This window comes from Scyliorhinus torazame, chromosome 19 (assembly GCF_047496885.1).
Source record: "Scyliorhinus torazame isolate Kashiwa2021f chromosome 19, sScyTor2.1, whole genome shotgun sequence".
NCBI classification, from domain to species: Eukaryota; Metazoa; Chordata; class Chondrichthyes; order Carcharhiniformes; family Scyliorhinidae; genus Scyliorhinus; species Scyliorhinus torazame.
Window position 1 is genome coordinate 137,088,679 of NC_092725.1, and position 27,577 is coordinate 137,116,255.

Consider the following 27,577-nt stretch of genomic DNA (forward strand, 5'->3'; position numbering starts at 1 on the left):
AAGGTGTCCATAAAATTTAGGGTTGCAACCACCTCACCGGTCGTGGGGGTCGACATGGGGCCGGTCGATAAAGGCAATCGGCTCAGTGCGTTGGCATTTGCTATCTGCGTTCCTGGTTTGTGCTCCAGAGAATACTCGTATGCAGCGAGCAACAAAGCCCAGAGCTGGATCCGTGCGGATATTGGCTTATCCTCTCTGAAAAGTCCCAACAGAGGCTTCTGATCAGTCACGATAGTGAAATGGCGGCCATACACGTACTGGTGGAAGCTTTTCACCGCAAAGACCACTGCCAGGCCCTCCTTCTCGATCTGCGCGTACTTTTTCTCTGCTGCAGTAAATGTGCGGGAGGCGAAAGCTATCGGTCGCTCGGCCCCGTTCTCCATCTTGTGGGACAGGACAGCCCCAATACCATACGGGGATGCATCACATGTGACGAGCAAAGGCTTTCCCGGATCATAGTGGGTTAGTAACCCAGACGACGACAATTGTTGCTTTACCCGCTGGAAAGCGGTTTCTTGCAGCTGACCCCAAACCCAGGTGTGATTTTTCTTTAGCAGAAGGTGCAACGGAGCCAGCGTAGTTGCCAGATTGGGGAGGAACTTCCCGTAATAGTTTACGAGACCGAGAAAAGAACGAAGATGCGAAGTGTCAGTCGGGGCAGGGATCTGTTGAATCGTAAGCACCTTCTCTGCGACGGGGTGCAAACCTTCGCGGTCCACCCGATAACCTAGATAGACTACTTCCTTTGCCTGAAATACGCACTTTGTGCAACGTAAATGGACTCCAGCTTCTGAAAAGCATCTAAGGACAGCCTCCAGATTTTCCAAATGTTCCTGCTCCGACGTCCCTGTAATCAAAACGTCATCTAAGTAGACAGCGACACGTGGTAAACCTCTCAAAATGCCCTCCATAACACGTTGAAAAATAGCGCAGGCAGAGGATACTCCAAAGGGCAGCCGTGTATATTCATACAGGCCCCGGTGTGTATTAATCGTTACATATGGTCGGGAGGCAAAGTCCAGCTCCAACTGTAGGTAGGCGTGACTCATATCTAATTTTGTGAACGAGAGTCCACCTGCAAGCTTCGCGTAGAGATCCTCTATGCGAGGCATTGGATATCGGTCGAGTCGGGAAGCCGTATTCACTGTAAGTTTATAGTCGCCACACAAGCGAACTGTGGCATCTGGCTTCATTACAGGTACAATTGGTGCTACCCAGTCAGCAAAACGGACAGGCCTGATAATACCCAAACGATTGAGCTCCCCTTCTACCTTCTCGAGCAAGGCGTAAGGCACCAGGCGCGCCCGGAAATAGCGCGGCGTGGCTCCTGGTTCGCGCCTGGCTCCCCAAACCAGGCTGGAATACATCTGGGTATCGTCCTAGCACCTCAGTCAACCCTTCAGAAACTGTTTGGAGGATGTGCTGCCATTGCAACCGCAAATGGCGCAACCAGTCCCGACCCACCAGGCTGGGCCCATGGCCGCGCACCACGATAAGTGGGAAACGCCCCTACTGGCGTCCATAAACAACAGGGGTCATTGTAGTCCCTGCAATATCCAGTGGTTCCCCCGTGTAGGTGGCCAACCTGGCCTATGCATTGGTTAATGTAAGGGTCTGTATACCCTGCTTGATGCGGTCGAATGTCCTCTGGGCGATCACGGAGACTGCTGCACCAGTGTCCAACTCCATCTCAAGCGGGTGACCATTGACCCGTACTGTCATCTTAATGGGGGCCACATGGGGAGCTGCCACACAATGCAGCTGCAGGCAGTCGTCCTCCGTCTCCACGTCCTCAGGAGTAGTCGCCGCAGGTTCATCCACATGGAAGGTACGGTACGGCCCCTGGGCTGATCCCAGTTTCGGTCGGAACGACTGCGCCTCTGGCGCCCCCAGGACCGGCGTCCGCGACGGGGTCGGTGCCTACAAGTCTGACATGGACATGGCTCCTCATCCATTGGTTCTGGAGAAGGCTTCCTTCGGGGAGGAATGTCCGACGGCCACTGGCGTCAGTCCGGACGTCGCCTCGCCCAAGGTACCGCAGGAGTGCGGGGGGTCGTTTTCGGACGGAAGGGGTTGCGCCCCAAGGCATGCACTTCCATTCCCTGTAGCTCCTGCACTCCTCGTTCTGCGCTCTCTCGGGACAATACTATTTGAATGGCCTGATGAAAGGTCAATGTTGGCTCAGCTGACAACTTTCTCTGGGTGGCCGCATTGTTAATACCGCAAACCAAACGGTCGCGTAACATTTCTGACAAGGTCTCACCATAGTCACAGTACTCCGCAATCCTGCATAGCCTGGATAGAAAATCGGCAAGGGATTCTCCAGGGGTCCTCTCAGTGGTATTAAACCGGTAACGCTGGACTATCGTGGACGGGGTTGGGTTAAAATGTTGCCCCACTATATTCACAAGTTCATCAAACATTTTGGTGTCCGGCGCAGCTGGGTACGTAAGGCTCCTAATCACCCCAAAAGTATGCGGGCCGCAAGCGGTGAGCAATATGACCACCTGCCGCTCGTTTTCGGTGATATTGTTTGCCCGGAAATAGTAACGCATCCGTTGTGCGTACTGGTTCCAGCTTTCCAGCGCAGCATCAAAAACATCCAAACGTCCGTACAGAGGCATGGTATAATAGAAAACAACTTCCAACCTGTATACAACAAAAATCCAGGGAGGTGGCTTCAGCAGTGTAGACAGCTATTCACTTTAACCCTCATCGCGAGGTTTGTAAGGGCCACGAAGAATCCAGCACGAGTTTTAAGGATACAAAGTAATAACATTTATTTACTATAACATATATACATAACAGTAGCAGTAACTTCGCTTGCTGCTCACTCCTTCCTGCTGGTTCCAAACTGGCCAGCTTTATTTATACATGGAGTTTACTAATGGTTTTTCCGCCCCCCTCATTGGGGAAGCTCATACTCCCACAGGATTGTGGGATTGTCATTAGTCCCCAGCCAATGGTAAGCAGGCAGGTTATAACAGTAGGGCTGGCCAAATGCAGTCTTAATGAATACTCTGTCCCTTTCATGGAGCGTCCGGTCATGAGGGTGTGGGGGTGTATCCTGTGGACGTGGATACTGTGTTTCGAATGAACATTAATGCAAATGGGAGAACTGTGTCACAGGTGCTGTTGTGTTGTTGTACCATTTTTTTGAGGGTCGTTTTTAAAGTTCTGTTCATCCTTTCTACTATGCCGCTCGATTGGGGGTAGCACGCAATATGGAACTTCTGCTTTATTCCGAAAATTGTGAGGACATTTTTCATCACTCATCCTGTAAAATGGAAGCCTTGATCAGACTCTATACTGCGTGGGAGTCCCCATCTTGTAAAGATGTGCTGTGTTAGGATTTTAGCTGTCGTTTTGGCAGTGTTTGTTCCGGATGGAAAAGCTTCCACCCATTTTGTGAAGGTGTCGATGACCACCAACACATACTTAAAACCATTCCTGCAGGGGAGGTAGGGGTCCTCTCTGGTCAATTTGCAAATTCGTCCAGGGGCCATTAACGGGGCGGGTGTGACTTAGCTGAGCTTTTCTTGCATATCTGTCCGGATTGTTCTGGGCACAGATTAAGCAATTCTCGATGTAATGTGTAACATTGGCTTTTAAATCAGGCCACCAGCAGAGAGATCTAAGGTGGGCTAAGGTGGGTTCAATGCCTTGGTGTCCATGATTGTCATGGAACTGACAAATAATTTGATTCCTGTCCTGGCTGGGGACTACATAAATGCCGTCTTTTAGAATCACACCGTTATGTGTGGTTATCGCGTTTTTAAACTTATCATAAGGGGCTGGGAAGTTGCCTTTTAAAACTTCCCTGAGCTGCTCATCTTCCTTTTTTGCCGTTGCCAAATCTTGAATGTTAGTCTGTGAGACCTGAACGCGGCGTGTACTGGGGTGCTTTCGGGGGGGTTCCCAAAGTGACAAGTTTGGAACCTGCCTTTGCTAGGGCGTCTGTTTTAACGTTACCAGGGGGGAAGAACAATGTTGACTTCGAACTTTGATGATTCCATATTTACGGTCTTCAGCCGTTCGTAGAATATGCTGGAGTAATGGAGCTGAGGGCAGGGACTTTCCATCTGCGGAAACGAATCCTCTAGTTTCCCACAGGGGTAGGAATTCGATTAAACTGTTGCAGACATGTAAACTATCCGAATATATGTCGGCTGTGGTCGGAAACGAGTCGGGGTGATCTACAATATAAGCTATGGCTGCCAGTTCTGCTGCCTGCGAGCCTACATGTCCTGGCAATTTTAACGAAATCTCTTCTAGGGCCCTGCGCGTCCTCTACATAAATACCGCAACCGGTAATTCTTTTCCCGTTTAGAACTGTGGAGGAGCCACCCACATAGATTCTCATGGGTGCGCATGTGTCTGTGGGCTGGGGTCTCTGGGGCGTAGTACCTGCTTTCTGGGGAGTTGACTTTGGTAGAAAGGGTCCTGTATTATGCTTTGTGGAGATGATCTCACACTCATGTGGGGTACCTGCATATTGTAAATTATCGGCTAGGAAAGTGTGGGTCTTGGTTCTCTTATCTGTTATGGCCCGTCCATGTAAGAGAAGGATCCAACGGACTGCGTGAATTTGGCTGACTGTGCCATCCTGAAGTCGACCATCTAGTAGTGGCTGTGTTGGGGTGTGTTCAGTGAGAAAGGTGAAGGGGTTGAGTCTTGTAATGTAGGCGAAGTATTGTACTGCCCAAAAGACTGCGAGCAGGTGCCTTTCGCAGGCAGAAAATCCTTGCTCGACTGGATCTAACACACATGAGGTGTATGCCACAGGGCCTAATCTATCATGTCATTCTTGGAGGAGCACGGCCGAAAGGGTTCGGTCGGTAATTGCAACCTCAATTGCGTACGGGGAAAGTGGATCTGGGACCTGTAATGCGGGGGCTGTGCTGAGGGCTCTTTTTAATGCATCCATGGAATCCGTGTGCTGTGGAAGCCACTCCCAAGGTGCTTGTTTCTTGAGAAGTTTGGATAGGGGCGCTGCTTTTGTGGCGAAACTGTCGATATGGTCTTGGCAGTAGCCAACCAGTCCTAGAAATTACCGGAGGGCTGAGACATTATGGGGCAGGGGTAATTTGACGATCGAGTCGATTCTTTTCTGCTCGATTTCACGTTTGCCATGTGTGATTACTGTACCTAAGTAAATCACTTTTTCCTGTAAAATCTGGGCCTTCTTGGGGTTCACTTTACAGCCAATTTGTTGTCGGAGTCCTAAAAGTTCGGCGAGAAGCGAAATATGCTCTCCCTTTGTGTCCATCTGTAGTAGCAGATCATCTACATATTGGACCAGACAATTGGTCGGGAAAATTTTGCTAATCCATTTGCCAGCTGTCGGTGGAAAATGGAGGGGTAGTTGTGGAAGCCTTGTGGAAGGCACGTCCATGTATATTGCTGTGCCTGGAATGTGAATACGAATTTATATTGGCACACTTTATCCAATGGAATGGACCAAAAGCCGTTGCTAATTTCCAAAACCGATTTTTTTTTTTTGACTGTAGTCCCTGTTTGAGCATGGTCTCAGGACTCGTGGCTATGGTGGGGGCTGCAATTGGGGTTACTTTGTTCAGTTCCCGGTAATCAATGGTCAGTCGCCATGATCCATCGGGTTTCCTGACGGGCCAAATTGGTGCATTATTCGGGGAGGCTACTGATCGGAGTACGCCTTGATCAAGCAGACTCTGTATCACTTTTGAGATTTCTCCCTCTGCTTATTGGGGAAAACCGTACTGCTTTTGGGGTCTGGGGTCGGGACCTGTAATATTCACTAAGCGATCTTGCCACAGTCGTGCTTGTGCTGTGTAAATGCTGCTTTGTGTTGCTGCAGGACTTGCCTAACTTGTTTGTCCTGACTAATGGCTCGAGGGTCGAACCAGAAGTCTCCTACTGCGCTGATTCTGTTTGCATACTCTCCAACTGTGAGCATGGTGGGGGCTCGTGCTGCCTTTGCCATTCTCCACACACATTTATTTACTGGTTCAAATGAGAGGTTGTGGGAGCTCATGAAGTCAATTCCTAAGATGTGTTCGGCTGTCTGGGGTAGATCGACCACAACTACGGGGTGTTTAGTTTTAATGTTCCCTATCTGGATTTCTACAGGGGCTGTGATGTGTCCCTGCTGTAAATGCCCTGTAAAACCGCTGAATGTAATGATGTCTGTCGGGGGCCACGTGTCTCGCTGAAACATCGTGGAGGAATTGAGCGTGGTGTGGGACCCTCCTGTGTCCCAAAGGAATTCTACGGTGTCCCTGGACTGTGCCTGCCACTACCGGTCTACCGGACTTGTCCCAAAGGGTGTCGCAGAACCAAGTTGGGGAGCCCGAACACCGTCAGTCGGTGCCGTTCATATCTGTGTTCTCAGAACGGGCGCTAACACTGTGAATTGGCTTTGCCCTATTCTTATTTATTTATTCTGTCTGTTGGTTTCTCTGCTGCTTCTGGGGCGCATTAGTTTATTTGCTCTAATTCTGTCACCTTTGCTCATGAGTCGCCAGGTATCTTTCTGATACTGCCACGTGGTTCAAGTCCAAGTAATGATTAATAATGCAACACACCGCTTAGTAAGAGTTAAATCAACGCTCATTTATTATATACAGCAATTAATACTTATACAATAATTCTACTTCTAGACTACTACCTACCACAAACAGGCCAATACTTAACTTTGGAAATGGCCCACCAGGTGCGGAAATGAATGTCCTTTCGAATTGGTTCTGAGCCTGCGGGATTCAAAAGCTGGTACAAGTCGATAGTCAGGAGTGCCTATCTGGTAGCGATCGCTGGAGTAAAACTTACGGTCTCTTGTAGAAGGGTCTCGAAGGTTGCGAGCAGGAGAAGAAGGGTCGAGTTGAACTTGGCCCCTATTCTTATAGTCCCCAGGGGCTTCCCGCCTCTCGGGGCGGACGCTGTACCTGGTTCCAAGTGATTGGACTTGGTCCCAATCACTTGGTTCGATATTCTCCAATACTGGAGCGATTCCTTGATCGAGGGGTGGTCGTTTACCTTTTTTTGTGTCAGCTCCTGCTGGCGCCGAAAGGTCTGGGTCGGCTTTGAATTGCTAATTTGTAGCAATTGTTCCCGGGGATGGCTGATTAAAATGCAGATGGCTGGGTTGTTGTGATGTTGATGGCTGCAGGTAGCGGTCTGGACTGACTTCCCCAGAGGCGAATACACTGTTTTACCTGCAGCTGTCTGTTTGAGTCCTGTTGGCTGATTTTCCCATCAGCCTCTTCCGTTCGCCATTTTAAATCGGGGTTTGACCATTCTAATCGGGAGTCAGCCATTTTACATGGCTACACTTGCTCCTTTTCACCCAGGCCGTACATGGTCGCCTGCTGTTTTACTCGAGCAAAGAACTGGTGGGGGTCTGATGTGGGTAGGAACGGTGTTATTTTATCACACGCGTCCCGGAATTGAGTGACGGTTAACGGGGTAGTGTATAGGAAATCTGAGTTTCCTTCTGCTGTGGCCCTGCGGTGTGTGGTTACCGGGTTCATGGGGGTGTGTTCTGCTTGTGCAGTCGGGGGTTGGGGTGCTTTTCGTTTCTGGGGGTTTTCCTGTGTACATGTCCCATGTACATATCTGTGGGCAGCCTCATTTAACTCCTGCCAATCGGGGCCATTTTCCTGGTCTAACTGGGGTCCAAATGTGCTCTGAAACCCATTCAGAACAGAAAGCAGAGATTGCAATTCTGCAATTTGCTTCCGGCACTTTGCGTGATCTACCGAGCTCTGCCTTTGTTCCGTCGTGGAAGTGTGGAGTGCTTGTAGGGCTGCTTTTAAATCGCTGCACTGTTTCTGTAACTGCTCGGCCTGTTGTTCGGTTTCCTGTCTTACCAACACCGCACGTTGTGTGTCCTGGTAGGCTTTGTCATATTGGGACTGAAAGCTGCTCAAATGGGCGAGACAAGACTGGTGTGCCCGCTTGGCATCAGCCACCTCCTTGTCCCTTGCCGCTAACTGCACTCTCAGTTCCTTGTTCTCTCTCTCATATCCACTCACATCTCCTTCACTACTCTTGTCTCTCTCCTCAATCTCTCTACGGAGCATCCTCACGACTTCCTCTGTGCCTCGCAATTGTGCCAAGCAGGACACGATTGCCATTGGCGTGCAAGCTTTCCCGAAGCTCTTCTTATGGATCTCTGTCAGGTTCTCCCACCAAGTATGCCCTATACGTCCGGGACCTGTTTCATCATTGGTGCAGAATTCACTCCAAAGGGGCCATCCTTTCCCTTTGAGATATTTTCTGATCTCTTCTTCCCATACGGGACATTGTCCTACTCTACTGGTCGCTGCGATCTCGAATTCTTGGGGGTTCATAAGGCGCTCCATTGCCAGTTTTCTGTATCTCTGTGGTCTCTACCGAATTTGGAACAGGGGGTGATAAAGTGGTGATGCAAACACGGGTACGGCTTACCCTAATTTCCGGCCTACAAAACTGCTGACAGTTTTACGCAACAAAATCTCTCAGGCCCGCCCAAAAGCGCGTGAAACCCCTTCGGGTATAAGAAGAAGGCCCCAAGAGAGAATCGCTCTCTTGGAATTGGCTCTCAAAGCGGAGAGACCCTTCCACCAGCTACCTTATATCCCTGTTAGTACGCATGCAAATAACACACTTCCGAATCTTGGAGGTTTGATCAGTATTGTTCTTACACTTGTGGTTTTTCTGTTTCCAATTGGATTCCAATTCAAATTTGGGTTCTCTCGGACTGACTAGGCCACTTCTAGGTCGAGTCCCGTCAGAGGTCGCCAGTAAATGTTGCTCTCTTTATTTGGTTCTAAATATGGCGGTCAATATAGTCGCCTTCCTTAAATCTAATTACGTTTGCCTTAGAGTCACCAGGTATCTCTCGATACCGTCACAAGGTTCAAACCCGAATACTGATCAAAGAGCCGGTACACCAGTTAGTTAGTTCAAAGTCAATACTATTTATTTACACACACAACAATATCTCCTTATGCACGAAATACTACAGACTAAACTATCACTAATGCTAAAGCCTATACTTAGCTTTGGGCGCCCTCTCAGTCAGAGGAACAATGGCCATTGTTCGGTACTGAGGCTGCTGGGGTCGAAGTGGTGAAGGGGAACAGCTAAGGTCGTTCGTCTGGTAGCGAGCGTTGACCTTGGACTTACTTGCTTCTGGTGTAGCTGGTGGAAGGGTCTCTCCGCTTTGAGAGCCAATTCCAAGAGAGCGATTCTCTCTTGGGGCCTTCTTCTTATACCCAAAGCGGTTTCGTGCGCTTTTGGGCGGGCCTTGAACTTGGCCCCAATCAATTGGGCCTTATCTTGATCACTTGTATTGATCTGGACCAATAAAGGGGTGGGTGCCCTGACGGCTGGGCGTGTCCTAGGTGGCCGTTGGCCTGGCTTTGTTTGTGCTTTCGGTTTGGGGAACTGGCGCCGTGAGGTCTGGAGCCAGATCGGTTACTTGAGTATCTCCCTTTGTTCCCAGAGATGGGCCATCAATATGCTAATGTACCTACAGTTTCAGTCTCGTCTGGGAGCTGAGGTTCCAATACACGTACAGGCTCTGTGCCTGCCTGCTTTCTTAGCATTGTCCATAGTTCCCTGCAATCTTTGCTAACATCCATTTTGTATTCTGGAAGTGGCCATCCCAGATGGCTACACTCTCAAAAGAAATGAAATCAGATTAATGTCAAGGTTATTCAGGGAATTTATGGATAGCTCAGGAGTAAAGCAATTTAAATCCACCAGAATCACAGGGAGTGTTAGAAAGGTGGCACCAAACTGTAAAGACCATTTTGAGGGCCTATAGTCAGGATTATCCAGAGGATTGGGATAAAGGAATTCCATTTGTACTATTTGCAATTAGAGATGCACCTACTGAATCAACTAAATTCAGTCCATTCAAATAGATTTTTGTCATGAGGTAAGAGGATCACTTAAATTGATGAAGGAAAAATTGCCGAGTCAGCGTTCTGAGACTACATTGTTGGACTATGCATCAAACTTTAGCGAGAGATTAAGTAGGGCTGGTGAGTTGGCTAGAAAGCCTTTAAAATTGTCACAGCATGTGATGAGAAAAGAGGTGGTTAATAAAGCAAAAATTCATAGCTTTGCTGGTGAGGAGAAAGTATTCAGTATCCAGTGCTAGGTGAACCATTATAAGCAAGGTTAAGTGGGCCTTATCAAATTGAAAGGAAATTAAGTGAAGTGAATTATTTGATACGAATGGCAGATAAAAGGAACACTAACAGACTGTGTCATGTTAATATGGTCAAAGGGTAGGGGACAATTGGATTAGAGCAATCAATGTACAGTACTCTCAGGTTGTCGCCAGCTGTCAATCAGACATCAAGAAAAAGTAAAGTCGCCATAGTCCCAGATGACCATAGGCTGCTTTCCCCCTGACAGGTGGTGATTTAACCTGAGGGTCACCACACATCAGGCGAGAGGCACGGTTGAGAATGCAGAGCGTTCATGAATAACCTCAGCTGGTGCGGGGATTGGACCCAGGCCGTTGGCTATTCTGACCAAGAACCAACTTTCCAGTCAGTTACTACGCTGAAACCTATTTGGATACCAGGATGATAACACTGAAGGGTTTTGAAAGGTTTACTATTTTAAGAAAGCTACAAGTTCAACAACAATAACTAAGATTTATATGGCACCTCTAATGTAGCAAAATATGTCAAGGAGCTTCAAAGGAGCACTCAAAATCAAAATTTGACACTGAAGATATTAGGGCATCGAAGAAGTAGGTTTTAAGGAAAATCTTGATAAGGAAAGAAAAGGAAGAGAGGCACCAAGGTTTAGGGAGGGAATTCCAGGGCTTAGGGCTTTGGTAGCTAAAGGTAAATATGATGGAGAGATTAAAATAGATGATGCTCAAGTTGCCAGAGTTGAAGGTGTGCAGAAATCTCAGAGTGTTCTAGAAGAGGAGGAGATTACAGAAATAGAGAAGGGCAAGGAGGGATTCCAAAACAAGGATGAGTCAGGGGTGACGGGACTTGGTGCAAGACACGGCAGCGGAGGTTTGGATAACCTCAAATTTATAGAATCATAGAATCCCTACAGTACAGAAGGAGGCCACTCAGCCCATCGAGCCTGCACCGACCCTCCGAAAGAGCATCCCACCAGGCCCACTCCCCCGCCCTATCCCCGTAACCCCACATCACCTTTAAGGGGCAATTTAGCATGGCCAATCCACCTATAGAGGATAGAATGTGAGGGACCAGGCGGGAATGCATTGGAATAGTCAAGATTTGAGATAACAAAGTCATGGATCAGGGTTTCTGCAGATAATGAGCTGAGGAAGAGGCAAAGTCAGGCAATATTACGGAGGTGGAAGGAGGCAGTCTTACCAATGTTGCTGTACTGCGGCCAGCTGCTCATCTCGGTGTCAAATATGATATCAAAGTTGCAAACAGACGAGCATGGAAGCTTCATTTCGGCAAATAAGTCATCATCTCTTAGCCAGGTTTCTCTTAACGTTATGCTGTGTTGCTAACTTTTGGTTGGTTCTTAATTTGGCTCTATTTAGTCATGTTTGCTCAAGAGTCGCCAGGTATCTTTCGACACCGCCACAAGATTCAGAACCGAATACTGATCAATGACTCGATACACCAGTTAGTAAGTTCAAAAGCAATGCTCATTTATTTACACACAGTCAAATCTACTCATGCATAAACTCTATAAACTAAACTACCACTATTACTAAAGCCTATACTTAGCTTTGGGCGCCCACTAAGTCAGAGGAACAATGGCCATTGCTCGGTTCTGAGGCTGCTGGGTTGAGCTGTTTACAGGGTAGCAACTAGGAGCGTCTATCTCGTAGCGTGCGTTGACGTGGAACTTACTTGTTCTGCTGTAGCTGCTAGGCTGGTCTCTCTCTTCGCTGAGAGCCAAAGCCAAAGGAGGGCGTTCTCCCTTGGGGGATACCTTTTATACCCAAAAGGGCTTCGCGCTCTTTTGGGCGGGCCTTGAACTTGGCCTCAACTAATTGGGTCTTTCCCAATCATTGGTATCCATTTTCCTCCAATAGAGGGGTGGTTCCCTGATCGTTGGGCTTTTCCTGGTGACTGTCAGTCAGCTGTGTCTGAGCTTCTTCTGGCACTGGGGAGTCTGTCCTAACATTGTGTACCTAAATGTTTCCCTTTTGTCCCTGGAGATGGCTCATTAGTATGTAAATCATTTGGTAGTTTCTGTCCTGTCTGAGCGTTTAAGGTTCTAATCAACAGACAGAGCTTGCACCTGCTTGTTTCTTAGCATTGTCCAATTTTCCCTGCAGTCTTTGCAAGTGTCCATTTTGTAATCGGGACGTGGCCATCCCAGATGACTACAGATGTCAATGTAATCATTCACAGTCAGCACAAGAATGACAAAGACTTTGTTTACAAGTGCAAATACACTATGGAATGAGGAGGAAAATAATTCTCCGGCAATATCTATACAGTCAGCACGGAGAGGGATGGGTTAGTCAGGTAGGAGATTGGAAAGATAATAATAATCTTTATTAACATCAGAAGTAGGCTTACATTAACACTGCAATGAAGATACTGTGCAAAGCTCCTCGTCGCCACACTCCGTCGCCTGTTCGGGTCCACTGAGGGAGAATTCAGAATGTCCAATTCACCTAACAAGCACGCATTTCAGGACTTGTGGGAAGAAACCGGAGCACCCAGACGAAACCTACGAATACACGGTGAGAACGTGCAGACTCTGCACAGACAGTGGCCCAAGCCGGGAATCGAACCCGGGTCCCTGGCGCTGTGATAATGAGCTTCAGCATTTTCTGATTTCATTTCACTGTTTCAACAAGTAGGCAGCACATCTGAGACACAGATGCTGACTTTTAAGTTGTAGCCCAATGTAGTCCAATGCAAAGTTATGATGTCAAGGCAATTCCAAGAATTTGGAAGCCAAATTTGTGGAACGATGCAGTGCTCACAAATAAAGAGTAGTCGTGGTCAGGGGAAGGGTGGAGGCTGTTTAAACTAGCAGTTAAATGTTGTTGGGGCTGAACTGCCAAAACGTTTAGAGCGAGGTGAATTTAAACAGTGAAAGAACAGACAATGCACAGCAGCAGATACTCAAGGTGTTACAATCCCAGCTGATGTTGTAACTCGGTTAGAAGGAGGCAGCACAGTGGTTAGCATTGCTGGCTCACAGCGCCCAGGTCCCAAGTTTGATCCCGGCTCTGGGTCACTGCCCGTGTGGAGTTTGCACATTCTCCCCGTGTTTGTGTGGGTTTCGCCCCCACAACCCAAAGATGTGCAGGGTAGGTCAATTGGCCTCGCAGAATTGCCCCTTAATTGGAAAAAATAAATTGGGTACTCTAAATTTATTTTTAAAAAGAAAGAAAAAAAATAACTGGACTAGAAGATCCCAGAATGTGACCCTGGCTCAAAAGACTGTACTGTTTTGTTTATAAAACGTGGAGGAACAGAATCACAGTGTTCAGCTTCTGGGTTGCTGTAGAGTAAAGGAGACAAGAGTTCTGCTTCTCCACAAAACCCCAGAATTTATTTAATCCAACTTCACACACACATCTCCACCAACAAATAGTGCCACCTATAACCCCTTTATTTATCAGTGACTTCGAATGGATAATTGACATCAAATTAGTATTTAATTAGAAAGTTAGCCCATTCCTAACACACAGGACCTGTAGTTAGTTTTAACAACCAAGAAAAACATGTATTAAACATGAAAAGTTGGATCATTATACAATCCTCCTTTATTCCCTCTCTTAGCTTAACAAGTACACACAGATTTAAAGATTTACAGATATTACAAGTGCATCTTCAGCTACATTGGTCTTATTAACACACAAACTCGCTTTAAACACACAATTATACTCTCTGCTCTGATCCCAAGTTAGCATCTGTGGATTTCTCCCTAGATGATGATCACATGAGAGTTTCCAAACTCCACTCCCAAAAATATGTTTTAAAATCTTCTCTCATAATAATGCTTTCTCTTAGCAGTATGCATTCCTAAATCCAGTCCAGGTTTTACAAATGACTCTTTTATCTCAACCTTCCGCTCCACTTTTAATAATGAATCTAGTCCAGGAATTTACACCACCCCTGTTAGGTTTCCTTGTCTTACCTACTTTAACACAAACTCCGTGACCCAGCCACGGTTCGTGTCTGCCATGACCGATCCATAATTAAGTAAAATCTCCCGAACCTGAAAATCACTTCAGGTATCTTTCTGGCATCTCATCCTCCTTCTCAGCTCTGTCTGTCTTTACTGAACATTTCTCTGTTCTAGTACCTTTTTAAAAAATATATATTTTATTAAAATTTTTCAAACAAAAATGTTTCCGTTTTTACAACTCAACAAGGGATTATACATTAACTGGTAAATAACATTATTTAAATAATATGGTGAACTAATAACAACAACTAACAAAAGAAAAATAGCAAAAACACAAAGTAGTGCTCCCCCCTCCCCCCTGGGTTGCTGCTGCTGTCATTTCTATCTTTTCATTATCGTTCCGCGAGATAGTCAAGGAACGGTTGCCACCGCCTGGAGAACCCCTGAGCCGATCCTCTCAACGCAAATTTTATTCATTCCAATCTTATGAACCCCGCCATGTCGTTTATCCAGGCCTCCACGCCGGGGGGTTTCGCTTCCTTCCACATGAGTAAAATCCTTCGCCGGGCTACTAGGGACGCATAGGCCAAAATATCGGCCTCTTTCGCCTCCTGCACTCCCGGCTCTTCCGCAACCCCAAATATAGCTAACCCCCAGCCTGGCTTGATCCGGACCTTCACCACCTTTGAAATTACCCTTGCCACGCCCCCCCCAGAACTCCTGCAGTGCCGGACATGCCCAGAACATGTGTGTGTGGTTCGCCGGGCTTCCCGAGCACCTCCCACATCTGTCCTCCACCCCGAAAAACCTGCTCAGTCTTGCTCCCATCATATGTGCTCTATGTAGAACCTTAAATTGAATCAGGCTAAGCCTGGCACACGAGGACGAGGAATTTACCCTACTAAGGGCATCAGCCCATAGCCCGTCCTCAATCTTTTCCCCCAACTCTTCTTCCCATTTTCCTTTCAGCTCCTCTATCATCGCCTCCCCCTCGTCCCTCATCTCCCGGTATATTTCGGACACTTTGCCCTCCCCGACCCATACCCCAGAAATCACTCTATCTTGGATCCCCTGCGTCGGGAGCTGCGGAAATTCCCTCACCTGTTGCCTTGCAAATGCCCTCACTTGCATGTATCGGAAGGCGTTCCCCGGGGGCAACTTATATTTTTCTTCTAGCGCTCCCAGACTTGCAAACGTCCCGTCTATAAACAGGTCCCTCAGCTTCCTAATTCCTGCTCGCTGCCAGCACTGGAACCCCCCATCTATCCTCCCCGGGACGAACCTGTGGTTATTCCTTATCGGGGACCACACCGAGGCCCCCGTCGCTCCCCTGTGTCGCCTCCACTGCCCCCAGATCCTCAAGGTCGCCACCACCACTGGGTTTGTGGTGTACCTTTTCGGGGAGAACGGCAGCGGCGCCGTCACCAGCGCTTTTAGGCTCGTTCCCTTACAGGACGCCATCTCCAGCTTCTTCCACGCTGCTCCCTCTTCCTCCCTCATCCACTTACAGACCATCGACACATTGGCGGCCCAGTAGTAGTCGCTCAGACTCGGCAGTGCCAGTCCCCCTCTGTCCCTACTGCGCTGCAGGAACCCCCTCTTTACTCTTGGGGTCGTTCCTGCCCACACAAAGCTCATAATGCTCCTGTCTATTTTTTTAAAAAAGGCCTTTGTGATCAGAATGGGGAGGCACTGAAACACGAAAAGAAACCTCGGGAGGACCATCATCTTTACCGCCTGCACTCTGCCCGCCAGCGATAGCGGCACCATATCCCAACTCTTAAAGTCCTCCTCCATCTGCTCCACCAGTCTCGTCAGGTTAAGTCTATGCAGAGTTCCCCAGTTCCTGGCCACCTGGATCCCCAGGTATCGGAAGTTCCTTTCCACTCTCCTTAGCGGCAGAGCATCTATCTCCCTTCCCTGTTCCCCGGGGTACATTACAAAAAGCTCGCTCTTCCCCATGTTTAGTTTGTATCCCGAGAACTCTCCAAACTCCCTAAGTATCTGCATAACCTCTGGCATCCCCTCTACCGGGTCCGCAACGTATAGCAGTAGGTCATCCGCGTAGAGCGACACTCGGTGCTCCTCTCCCCCTCTAAGCACACCCCTCCACTTCTTAGAATCCCTCAGCGCTATGGCCAGTGGTTCAATTGCCAACGCGAACAGTAACGGGGACAGGGGACACCCTTGTCTTGTACCCCTATGTAGCCGAAAATACCCCGATCTTTGCCGGTTTGTGACTACGCTTGCCATCGGGGCCCCATATAAGAGTCTGACCCATCTAATAAACCCCTCACCGAACCCAAACCTCTTCAGCACCTCCCACAGATAGTCCCACTCCACCCTATCGAATGCCTTCTCTGCATCCATCGCCGCCACTGTCTCTGCCTCCCCCTCCGGTGGGGGCGTCATCATCACCTCCAGCAACCTTCGTACATTAACATTCAGTTGTCTCCCCTTTACAAACCCTATCTGGTCATCATGCACCACCCCTGGGACGCAATCCTCTATCCTTGTCGCCATCACTTTTGCCAGCAGTTTGGCATCTACATTTAGGAGTGAGATAGGCCTGTATGACCCGCATTGCAGCGGTTCTTTATCTCGTTTCAGGATTAGCTATATCGTCGCCTCCGACATTGTCGGGGGTAGCATCCCCCTTTCCTTAGCCTCATTAAAGGCTCTCGCCAAGAGGGGGGCCAACAGGTCCACATACTTCCTGTAGAATTCCACCAGAAACCCGTCTGGTCCCGGGGCCTTCCCTGCCTGCATGTTCCCCAGTCCTTTAATCACCTCATCCACCTCGATTGGCGCCCCCAGACCTGCCACCTCCTGCCCCTTCACCTTCGGGAACCTTAGCTGGTCCAGAAAGTGTAGCATTCCTTCTTTTCCCCCCCGGGGTTGGACTTATATAGCCTCTCATAGAAGGTCTTGAACACCTCGTTCACCTTCCCTGCTCTCTGCTCCATAGTTCCCGTTTCGTCCCTAACTCCCCCAATCTCTCTCGCCGCTATCCTCTTCCGAAGTTGGTGGGCCAACTGCCGGCTCGCCTTTTCCCCATACTCATATTGCATCCCCTGTGCCTTCCTCCACTGTGCCTCCGCCTTTCCCGTGGTCAGCAGGTCAAACTCCGTCTGTAGTCTTCGGCTTTCTCTATACAGCCCTTCGTCTGGGGCCTCCGCATATTTTTTTATCCACCCTCAAAATTTCCCCCACTAATCTCTCTCTTTCTTTGCCCTCTTGTTTCCCCTTGTGGGCTGTGATGGAGAACAGATCTCCTCTAACCACCGCCTTCAGCGCTTCCCATACTACCCCCACCTGAACCTCCCCATCGTCGTTGACCTCCAGGTATCGCTCAATACACCCCCCACCCTTCCGCGGACCCCCTCATCCGCCAGTAGTCCCATATCTAATCGCCAGAGTGGGCGCTGCTCCCTTTCTTCTCCTAGCTCCAAATCCACCCAATGCGGGGCGTGGTCTGAAATGGCTATGGCCGAGTCCTCCGTTCCTGCCACTTTCGGGATCAGTGCCCTTCCCAAAATGAAAAAGTCTATCCGGGAGTATACCTTATGGACGTGGGAGAAGAAAGAGAACTCTTTAGCCATCGGCCTGGCGAATCTCCACGGATCCATTCCCCCCATTTGTTCCATAAATCCCTTAAGCACCTTGGCCGCTGCCGGCCTTCTCCCGGTCCTGGATCTGGACTGGTCTAGCCCTGGATCCAGCACTGTGTTAAAATCCCCCCCCATTACCAAGCTTCCCACCTCCAGGTCCGGGATACATCCCAGCATTCGCTTCATGAATCCCGCGTCATCCCAGTTCGGGGCATATACATTCACCAGCACGACCGCCTCTCCCTGCAGTCTGCCACTCGCCATCACATATCTGCCCCCACTGTCCACTACTATATTCTTAGCCTCGAATGATACATGTTTCCCCACCAGTATTGCCACACCTCTATTTTTCGCGTCCAACCCTGAGTGGAATACCTGTCCCACCCATCCTTTTCTTAGTCTAACCTGATCTGCCACCTTCAGGTGCGTCTCCTGGAGCATGACTACGTCCGCCTTTAGTCTCTTTAAGTGCGCAAACACCCGTGCCCTCTTGATCGGCCCATTTAAGCCTCTCACATTCCACGTGATCAGCCAGATTGGGGGGCCACTCACCCCCCCCCCTTGCCGGCTAGCCATCCCCTTTTTTAGGCCATCTCCCCATCCAGGTCCCGCGCACCCGTCTGTCCCCCAGGCGGCGCCTTCCCGCCCCAACCACCTCATCTCTTACCAGCTCCCCCTTGCACTCAGCAGCAGCAACCCAGTTAATCCCCCCCCCCCTAGATCCCCCTCTAGCTTGGTTACTCCCCCCATATTGCTACCGGAAGTCAGCTAACTCTGGCTGACCTCGGCTTCCCCCGTTCACTCTTTGACCTCCCTGCGTGTGGGGCTCCCTTCCTTCCTGCGCTATAATTTCCATAGCGCGGGAAAATACCCGCGCTTTCCTCTCGGCCCCGCCCCCCTATGGCGCAGTTCCCTCGTTCCCCCTCCCTGTCCCTTTTTCCACCGGTGCCCACATTTCTTTGTGTCCCCCCCATCGGGGGGAGAAAAATTCCCCATCAAACATTACTGTACAATAGCCCTCCCCTTTCCCCACTTTACATTCCTGTACCATCACCTCGCTGCTTCTCTCCGAACAACAAACTCTCAAATCTAATCCAGCTTCTCTTCTTGGATGAATGTCCATGCCTCATCTGCCGTCTCGAAGTAGTGGTGCTTGCCCTGATGCGTGATCCACAATCGCGCCGGCTGCAGCATCCCAAATTTTATTTTCTTCCTATTGAGCACCGCCTTGACCCGGTTAAAGCTCGCCCTCCTTCTCGCCACCTCCGCACTCCAGTCCTGATACACACGTATCACCGCATTCTCCCATTTGCTACTCCGTGCCTTCTTGGCCCAGCTCAGGACCATCTCTCTGTCCCTGTAGCAATGGAACTTCACCACTATTGCTCTTGATGTTTCACCTGCGTTTGGTCGACTTACGAGGACCCGGTACGCTCCCTCCACTTCCAGGGGGCCCGTTGGGGCCTCAGCTCCCATTAGTGTGTGGAGCACTGTGCTCACATAAGCCCCAACGCCAGCTCCCTATGCTCCTTCGGGGAGACCTAGAATCCGTAGTTTTTTCCTCCTCGAGCTGTTCTCCAGGGCTTCCAGCCTTTCTATGCACCTCTTATGTAGTGCCTTGTGTGTCTCCGTTTTTACCACCAGGCCCTGTATCTCATCTTCATTCTCGGCTGCCTTTGCCTTCACTCCACGGAGCTCTATCACCTGGACCTTTTGTGTTTCCTTCAGTCCCTCAATTGCCAGTAACATTGGCGCCAGCACCTCTTTCTTGAGCTCCTCCACACATCGTCGGAGGAACTCCTGCTGGTCCGGGCCCCATACCGTCTGGGCTCCATCCGCCGCCATCTTGCTTCTCCCTTCTCTTCTCTGCCGCTGCTCCAAAGGATCCTTCGCAATCTGGCCACTACCGCCGCTCCTTTCCATACACACACGGGGGGCCTCCTTCCTTCGTCACCCCACACTGGGTTAGGTCGAAAAAAAATTCCGTTGGGGCTCCCGATAAGAGCCCAAAATCCGTTGGAACGGGAGCTGCCGAAACGTGCTGCTTAGCAGTGCATCGCCGCAACCGAAAGTCCGTTCTAGTCCCTTTAACCTCAAACGTCTTGGAAACTTCTCTTCAGTTCTCCATTTTCTTCAACTCGCAGCTCTTCAGATCTCCGCACTTGTTTCCTCAACAATTACTCCATGGTATGACATTTCTTCTAGCTGAGAGAGATGTTCCCTCTCTGGCCTTCTAAACCAACTGCTTCTGTTAGAGCTGTGGGAACTGTTTTCTCTCACTAATTATCTCCAACTACAATCAAATTTGCTGAACTAAAACCTAAAGGCTTCTCTACCTTACAAGGCCCCAGTTGCTAAGCAACCACTGCTAGTTTATTTATTCTTCACAGCGTGGCCCTCTCTAACCACAATAGAAACAGCGTTGGAACTCAACCAACCCCCACACGTACAAACACCTTTGTTCAACATGAATCTAACTGTAGGTTTTACCCTTCCAGGCACAAAAACATTAAATTAAACCCACTTAAAACGGAACCCTATTTCTAATGTTTCCCAACTTCATGGCTGATTCAGTGGGCCATTGCGATTCCCGTCTCGGCTAGCTGTCCTGGAGAATACCGGGCAATAACTTTAACAGCAACATCAGAATTTATACATGGTAACATTATCAGACTCCAGTCTTGTGTTTCTTTTTATTCTGATTTCCAGTTTTCAACTCAAAACATAAGGGGCGAGATTCTCCGCTCCCGCGCCGGTTGGGAGAATCGCCTGGGCCGCCAAAATTTCCCGGGACGCCGGTCCGACGCCCTCCCGCGATTCTCCCAAGCGGCCGGAACGGCCCGGTCGAGTTCCGCGGGCCGCAGGCCGGAGAATTGCCGGAGACACCCAAAATGGCGATTCTCCGGCACTCCCGCTATTCTCAGGCCCGGATGGGCCGAGCGGCCAGGCCAAAACGGCGGGTTCCCCCCGGCGGCGTCTTCGGCCCCTGCACAAAGCAGCCTCCATCCGCTCCCAAACCGACCACACACCGACCATCCATTTCTTTATCATCGCTATGTTGGCCGCCCAGTAATAGTTGCTGAAGTTCGGCAACGCCAGCCCCTCTTCTCCTCTGTTCCTTTCAAGCATCACCCTCTTCACCTGCGGGGACTTCCCTGCCCATACAAATCCCAGAATAATTTTATTCAGCCTCTTAAAGAAGGACCGCGAGATAAAGATGGGGAGACACTGAAAAACAAACATGAACCGCAGGAGAATCATCATCTTAATAGTCTGCACCCGCCCCACCAATGACAGCGGGAGCGCATCCCACCTCCGGACCTTCTCCCTCACTTGTTCCACCAGTCGGGACAGGTTGAGCTTGTGCAACCTGCCCCAGTCCTACAAAAACTTTTAAAGATCAATACAGTTGTCATTATATTACTGTCTCCACAAACCAAATCATTACCTAGGAAAGAATCTATCCCTCCAATAGGTAATTTTGGAATAATTCCCACTGTAACAATTCAATTTACAAAATTACTTCTTAAATTAAATTTGCACAAATAAACAGTGTCACCCCTTCCATTAATACCCCTTATTATTACTTTTTCCTTCATAAAACACCCTGGAATATACATTGTATCAGCAGCCATCATCAATGATTGATCAGCTCCTGTAGCTCTTAAAAAAATTAATTTGTTTACTTATTTTGTCAGAGGAGTAAGGGGAAACATCTCCCTTTGAAACAAAATATCCGAAACTTCCATTAGCCTGACTTCCTTCACCAATACTCAAATAATTCTCTTAACTATCTTGAGACCTATACCCTTTCTCACTGATTCTGAAGGAGTATGTTTCATCTGCACCATTGCGACAGGTTTAACAGCCGTTTCCTTTCCAGATGCTTTCTTTCCTGTGACTTCAAATGATCGTCCATTTATTTTCCAACAATCTGCCGGAATATGTCCCCCTTTGTTACAATGGAAACACTTCTGCTTCCAAAGGTCACTTCAACCCTCAGCACCTTCTTTTTTGATCTGAGGTGAAATTCCTGACCATTCCCAACTGTTCTAACTCTTTCTTGACTATTTGTTTTCTTTTCTCCTTCCTATTTTCTATCCTGCTATTGTTTAAAAGGATGACGGGCAAAAGAGATTTGGTTTGGTTCTGTGGGCCAGTTCATAATCAACCGCCTGTCCAGTAGTATTAGCCTTTTGTTCCTCAGCATTTGTCCTAATAACCAAAGGAAGTGAATCTTTAAATTCTTCTAAAAAATAATCACCTCTCGAAGGGTTTTGTATGTTCTCTCTATCTTTAACGCCCATATCAAACAGCCATAATTATTTCACTTATTAAGTTTCCTTTATCTCCTTCATGTTTACACAGGTGTGAGTACCTACTATATTGTTCACCTCCGGAATGTCAAATATCCCTTCACGCCCCTTAGAACATAGAACGATACAGCGCAGTACAGGCCCTTCGGCCCACGATCTATTCTAAGGTTATTAATGTCTTTTAACACCAATCCCAACTGTTTGACTTCAAGAGATACAAAATAATTTGGCATCAATCAAAGTTAACAAGTCACCCAATCCAGTTGCATCTGAGTTTGCCGAGGGAAGCGAGGATGGAGCTCACTACAATCTTTGAACCCTCATTTGACACTCGAGTGGTACTGGAAGCCTGGAGGAGTGAAAATATTACAAACCCCTTGTGTCGTTCTCTGTTTTGCTTTACCTGGATGGCTCGGATGCGTAGTCTTGAACAAAGAACAACAACCTTTGTTAACAAACAAAACTATAAATTTATTCACACTACCTACTAAGATTCATTCACATTCCTAAAATAGAAGGTTTCTATAGTAAACTATGCTATCTCTAACTGCAAGAGAGCACAACTGCTCTCTCTCTCTCATGCGTCAGCTGTCCCTCTGTACCTTCTTAGTCTTTTGTCTCTTCTTCTGACCCACAAGGCTTAGCTCCATCCCTTATATACTTATGGGACTAGCTCCCTCTAGTGGCTGTCTGTATACATTTCATTAACTCTTGGTATTGCCTTCATTTATGATAATACCACACCTCTGTTCAAAAGATGGGTGAGGGATAAGCCTGATGTGCATACTCCAATCAGGGGCACCACGGTGGCACAGTGGTTAGCACTGCTGCCTCACAGCGCCAAGGACCCGGGTTCGATCCCGGCCCGGGTCACTGAACATGTGGAGTTTGCACATTCTCCCCGTGCCTGCGTGGGTCTCACCTCCACAACCCAAAGATGTGCAAGGTAGATGGATTAGCCACGTTAAATTGCCTCTTAATTGGAAAAAAAAATAATTTTTTAAAAATGCACACTCCAATCAGTCTGTGGCCAATTGTCTGTGGTCAAAAAACGACCAGAAACCATTGTCAGGACAAAATTTTAAAATTTTTTAAAAATAAATAATTTTTATTGAAGTTTTCACAAAATATCAACAACAAAATGTAAAAGGAACCCAATAAAATTAAATACAAAACAAAATAAAACAACCCCGTGCCCCCCTCCCCCCTATACATAAATAATAAATTAACACCCCGAATTAACACATAGCAAACATAGCAAATATATACACCCCCTCAGATCCCCCAGTATAGACAAACAAAAACAAACTAGACCCCTTGTGAATTCCACCACTTGCCGTCTGGCAAACGCCCTTACCTGTAGATACCTAAAGGTGTTCCCCGGGGGGAGCCCATACTTCTCCTCCAGCTCACCCAGGCTCGCGAACTTCCCATCCACAAACAGGTCCCCCAACCTTCTTATCCCTGCCCTGTGCCACCCCGAAAACCCTCCATCTATTCTCCCTGGGACAAACCGGTGGTTCCCCCATATTGGGGTCCACACCGAGGCCCCCACTTCCCCCCTGTGCCGCCTCCATTGCCCCCAGATTTTGAGGGTAGCCGCCACCACTGGTCCCGTGGTATACCTCATTGGAGGGAGCGGCAGCGGCGCTGTTGCCAGTGCCCCCAGACTCGTACACTCACAAGACGCTGTCTCCAGCCTCTTCCATGCAGCCCCCTCCCCCTCCATCACCCACTTACGCAGCATCACCACATTGGTAGTACCCACAGAGGTTGGGCAGCGCCAGCCCCCCCCCCCCCACCCCTACTCCCCTCCAGGAACACCCTTCTCACCCTCGGAGTCCCTCGCGCCCACACAAACCCCGTTATGCTCCTGTTGACCCGCCTAAAGAAGGCCTTCGGGATAAGAATGGGGAGGCAGGAACAAAAACCTTGGGAGCACCGTCATCTTGACTGACTGCACCCTACCCGCCAGGGACAGCGGCAACATGTCGCACCTCTTAAACTCCTCCTCCATTTGCTCCACTAGCCTCATGAAATTAAGTCTATTCAGGGCCCCCCAGCTCCTGGCCACCTGGACCCCCAAATACCTGAAGTTCCTCTCCGCCCTTTTTAGTGGGAGCTCGCCAATCCCCCTCTCCTGGTCCCCTGGGTGAACCACGAACAACTCGCTCTTCCCCATGTTGAGCTTGTACCCTGAGAAATCCCCGAACTCTCTGAGGATCCTCATTACCTCCGGCATTTGCCCCACCGGGTCCACCACATATAGCAGCAAGTCGTCTGCATAGAGCGACACCCTATGCTCCTCCCCACCCCGCACCAACCCCCTCCAGTTCCTCGACTCCCTCAGTGCCAGAGCCAGGGGTTCAATCGCCAGTACGAAGAGCAGGGGGGACAGGGGACACCCCTGCCTCGTCCCTCGATGCAACCAAAAGTACTCAGACCTCCTCTTGTTCGTGGCCACACTCGCCATCGGGTCCTCGTACAACAGCCTAACCCACCTGACGAACCCCTCCCCAAACCCGAACCTCTTCAGCACCTCCCATAAGTACCCCCACTCTACCCTATCGAAGGCCTTCTCAGCGTCCATCGCCACCACTATCTCCGCCTCCCCCTCCCTCGCCGGCATCATAAGAACGTTCAGGAGCCTCCGCACATTCGCGTTCAACTGCCTCCCCTTCACAAACCCCGTCTGGTCTTCGTGGATAACCTGCGGCACCCAATCCTCAATTCTTGTGGCGAAGACCTTCGCAAGCACCTTGGCATCTATATTTAACAACGAAATTGGCCTGTAAGACCCACACTGCAGGGGATCCTTGTCCCGCTTCAGGATCAAGGAGATCAGTGCCCGGCACATCGTCGGGGGCAAAAGCCCACCCTCCCTTGCCTCATTGAAGGTCCTAACCAGCAACGGGCCCAACAGGTCCACATATTTTTTGTAGAATTCGATCGGGAAACCGACTGGCCACGGTGCCTTCCCCGCCTGCATGCACCCTATCCCTTTGTCCCGCTCCTCCAGCCCCATCGGGGCCCCTAATCCCGCCACCAGTCCCTCCTCCATCTTCGGGAACCTCAATTGGTCCAGAAAGCGGCTCATCCCTCCCTCCTCCAGTGGGCGCTAGGACCGATACAGTTCCTCATAAAAGTCCCTGAAGACCCCATTGATGCCAACCCCGCTCCACACCATACTCCCTCCCCTATCCTTAACTCTCCCGATCGCCCTAGCTGCGTCCCGCTTCCGAAGCTGATGTGCCAGCATCCGACTTGCCTTTTCCCCATATTCATAAACCGCCCCCTGGGCCTTCCTCCACTGCGCCTCCGCCTTCATGGTGGTCAACAGGTCGAATTCGGCCTGGAGGCTACGCCTCTCCCTCAACAGTCCCTCCTCCGGCACCTCCGCATACCTCCTGTCTATCCTCACCATCTCCCCACCAACCTCTCCCTCTCCCTCTGCTCTCTCCTCTCCTTGTGGGCCCTAAGGGAGATCAGCTCTCCCCTAACCACCGCCTTCAACGCCTCCCAGACCATCCCCACATGGACCTCCCCATTATCGTTGGCCTCCAGGTATCTCTCTATGCTTCCTCGGACCCGCTCACTCACCTCCTCGTCCGCCAACAGCCCCACCTCCAAGCGCCGCAACGGGCGCTGGTCCCTCTCCTCCCCCAGCTCTAGGTCTACCCAATGGGGGGGCGTGATCCGAAATGGCTATCGCCGAGTACTCGGTATCCTCTACTCTCGCTATCAGCGCCCTGCTCATAATAAAAAAGTCGATCCGGGAATAGGCCTTATGCACGTGTGAGAAGAATGAAAATTCCCTCGCCCCTGGTCTTGCAAATCTCCAAGGGTCCACCCCTCCCATCTGGTCCATAAACCCCCTCAGCACTTTAGCCGCTGCCGGCCTCCTACCCGTCCTAGACCTGGAGCGATCCAGTGCCGGATCCAACACCGTGTTAAAGTCTCCCCCCATTATCAGGCCCCCCACTTCCAAGTCCGGGATCCGACCCAACATGCGGCGCATAAAACCCACATCGTCCCAGTTCGGGACATACACGTTGACCAGCACCACCCTCTCCCCTTGCAGCTTACCACTTACCATTACATACCTACCGCCATTGTCTGTCACAATGCTCGACGCCTCGAACGACACCCTCTTTCCCACCAAGATTGCCACCCCCCCCGATTTTTGGCATCCAGCCCTGAATGAAACACCTGACCTACCCACCCCTTCCTCAATCTTACCTGGTCTGCCACCTTCAGGTGTGTCTCCTGGAGCATGACCACATCCGCCTTCAGCCCCTTCAGGTGCGCGAACACCCGGGCCCGCTTAACCGGCCCGTTCAGCCCCCTTACGTTCCAGGTTATCAGTCGGATCAGGGGGCTACCCGCCCCCCTCCCCCGCCGACTAGCCATAACCCCTCGGCCAGCCACGTGCCCACACCCCACGCCCGGCCCGTTCCCCACGGCGGCAGACCCCCGTCCCAACCCCCTCTACTCGCTCCAGCTCCCTCTTGACCCCTTGACCATACCAGCAGCAACCCGGTTCCCCCGCACCCCCCCCCCCCCCCCCCCCCCCAGCTAGGACCCCTGCTCGGCCCAAGATCTCGTCCTCGTTATCTGGCATCTTTTGTCGGACCTCGCAGATCGCCACCTCCTGGGCCGTCTGGGTCTCCAGCAGCTTATCAATAGAAACCTTCATCGGCTCCAGCAGGTCCGCTTTGAGCTCCCTGAAACAGCGCTGGATAACCTCCTGCTGCTTCTGCGCCCACTGCATCCACGCTGCCTGGTCCCCGCCCACCGCCATCTTGTTCTTCTTCCCTCGTACTTTCTTTGGGTTCACCACCACTTTTTTAGTCGCCCCGCTCCTGGTCCAAGCCATACACTGTCGGGGTAATGTTGCAGTCATCTTCCCACACCGGGAAATGTCGAAAAATGCCGTTGATGGCCCTGAAAAGAGCCCAAAAGTCCGTTCCAAGCGGGAGCTTGCTGAACGTGCGACTTAGCTCTGCATAGCCGCAACCGGAAGTTGTCAGGACAAAATTAACACTGACGTAGTGAAGCATATGTTAATAAAGGACAACCATCACAGACATATTATTAGAGGAAGATCTGCCTGACTAACCTGATTGAACTATTTGATGGAATAGCAGAAAGATTGAATAAAGGTAGAGCTAGCGGATGTTGCATATAGTGACTTTCGAAAAGCATTTGATAAAGTGCCACATAACAGACTTAGTGGGGAAATAGAAACACATGTTATTGAAGAGAAGGTGGTAACTGGTCCATGCAATTGTCAAAGAGAGGAGGCAGACATTAGTGGTGAATTAAAAGCAGAGAATTGCTTGAAATACTCAGCAGGTTTTGCAGCATCTTTGGCAGTCATTCACGATCGTAATTGCTTTGCAGTCACACAAAATTACATCCTTACTGGCAGTTTACCCATTTGCTAATTCCTGTGTTCTAATGGTGGGCATTTAATGTACAGCAGGAAGATTATTGGCTACCCCTGTGTGTCTTTTTTATTCCGCATTGTCCCTCATCCCTGTAGTTGGTTGTTTGTTTAGCTCACTGACTGCT

At 49.7% G+C, this 27,577-nt stretch overlaps 1 protein-coding gene across 1 annotated transcript in view; it reads left to right on the forward strand.

Moving 5' to 3' along the window:
- LOC140395971 (uncharacterized) overlaps positions 1-27,577 on the forward strand; it is a 111,520-nt gene that overhangs the window by 23,989 nt on the left and 59,954 nt on the right. The gene's annotated exons all lie outside the window — the stretch shown is intronic.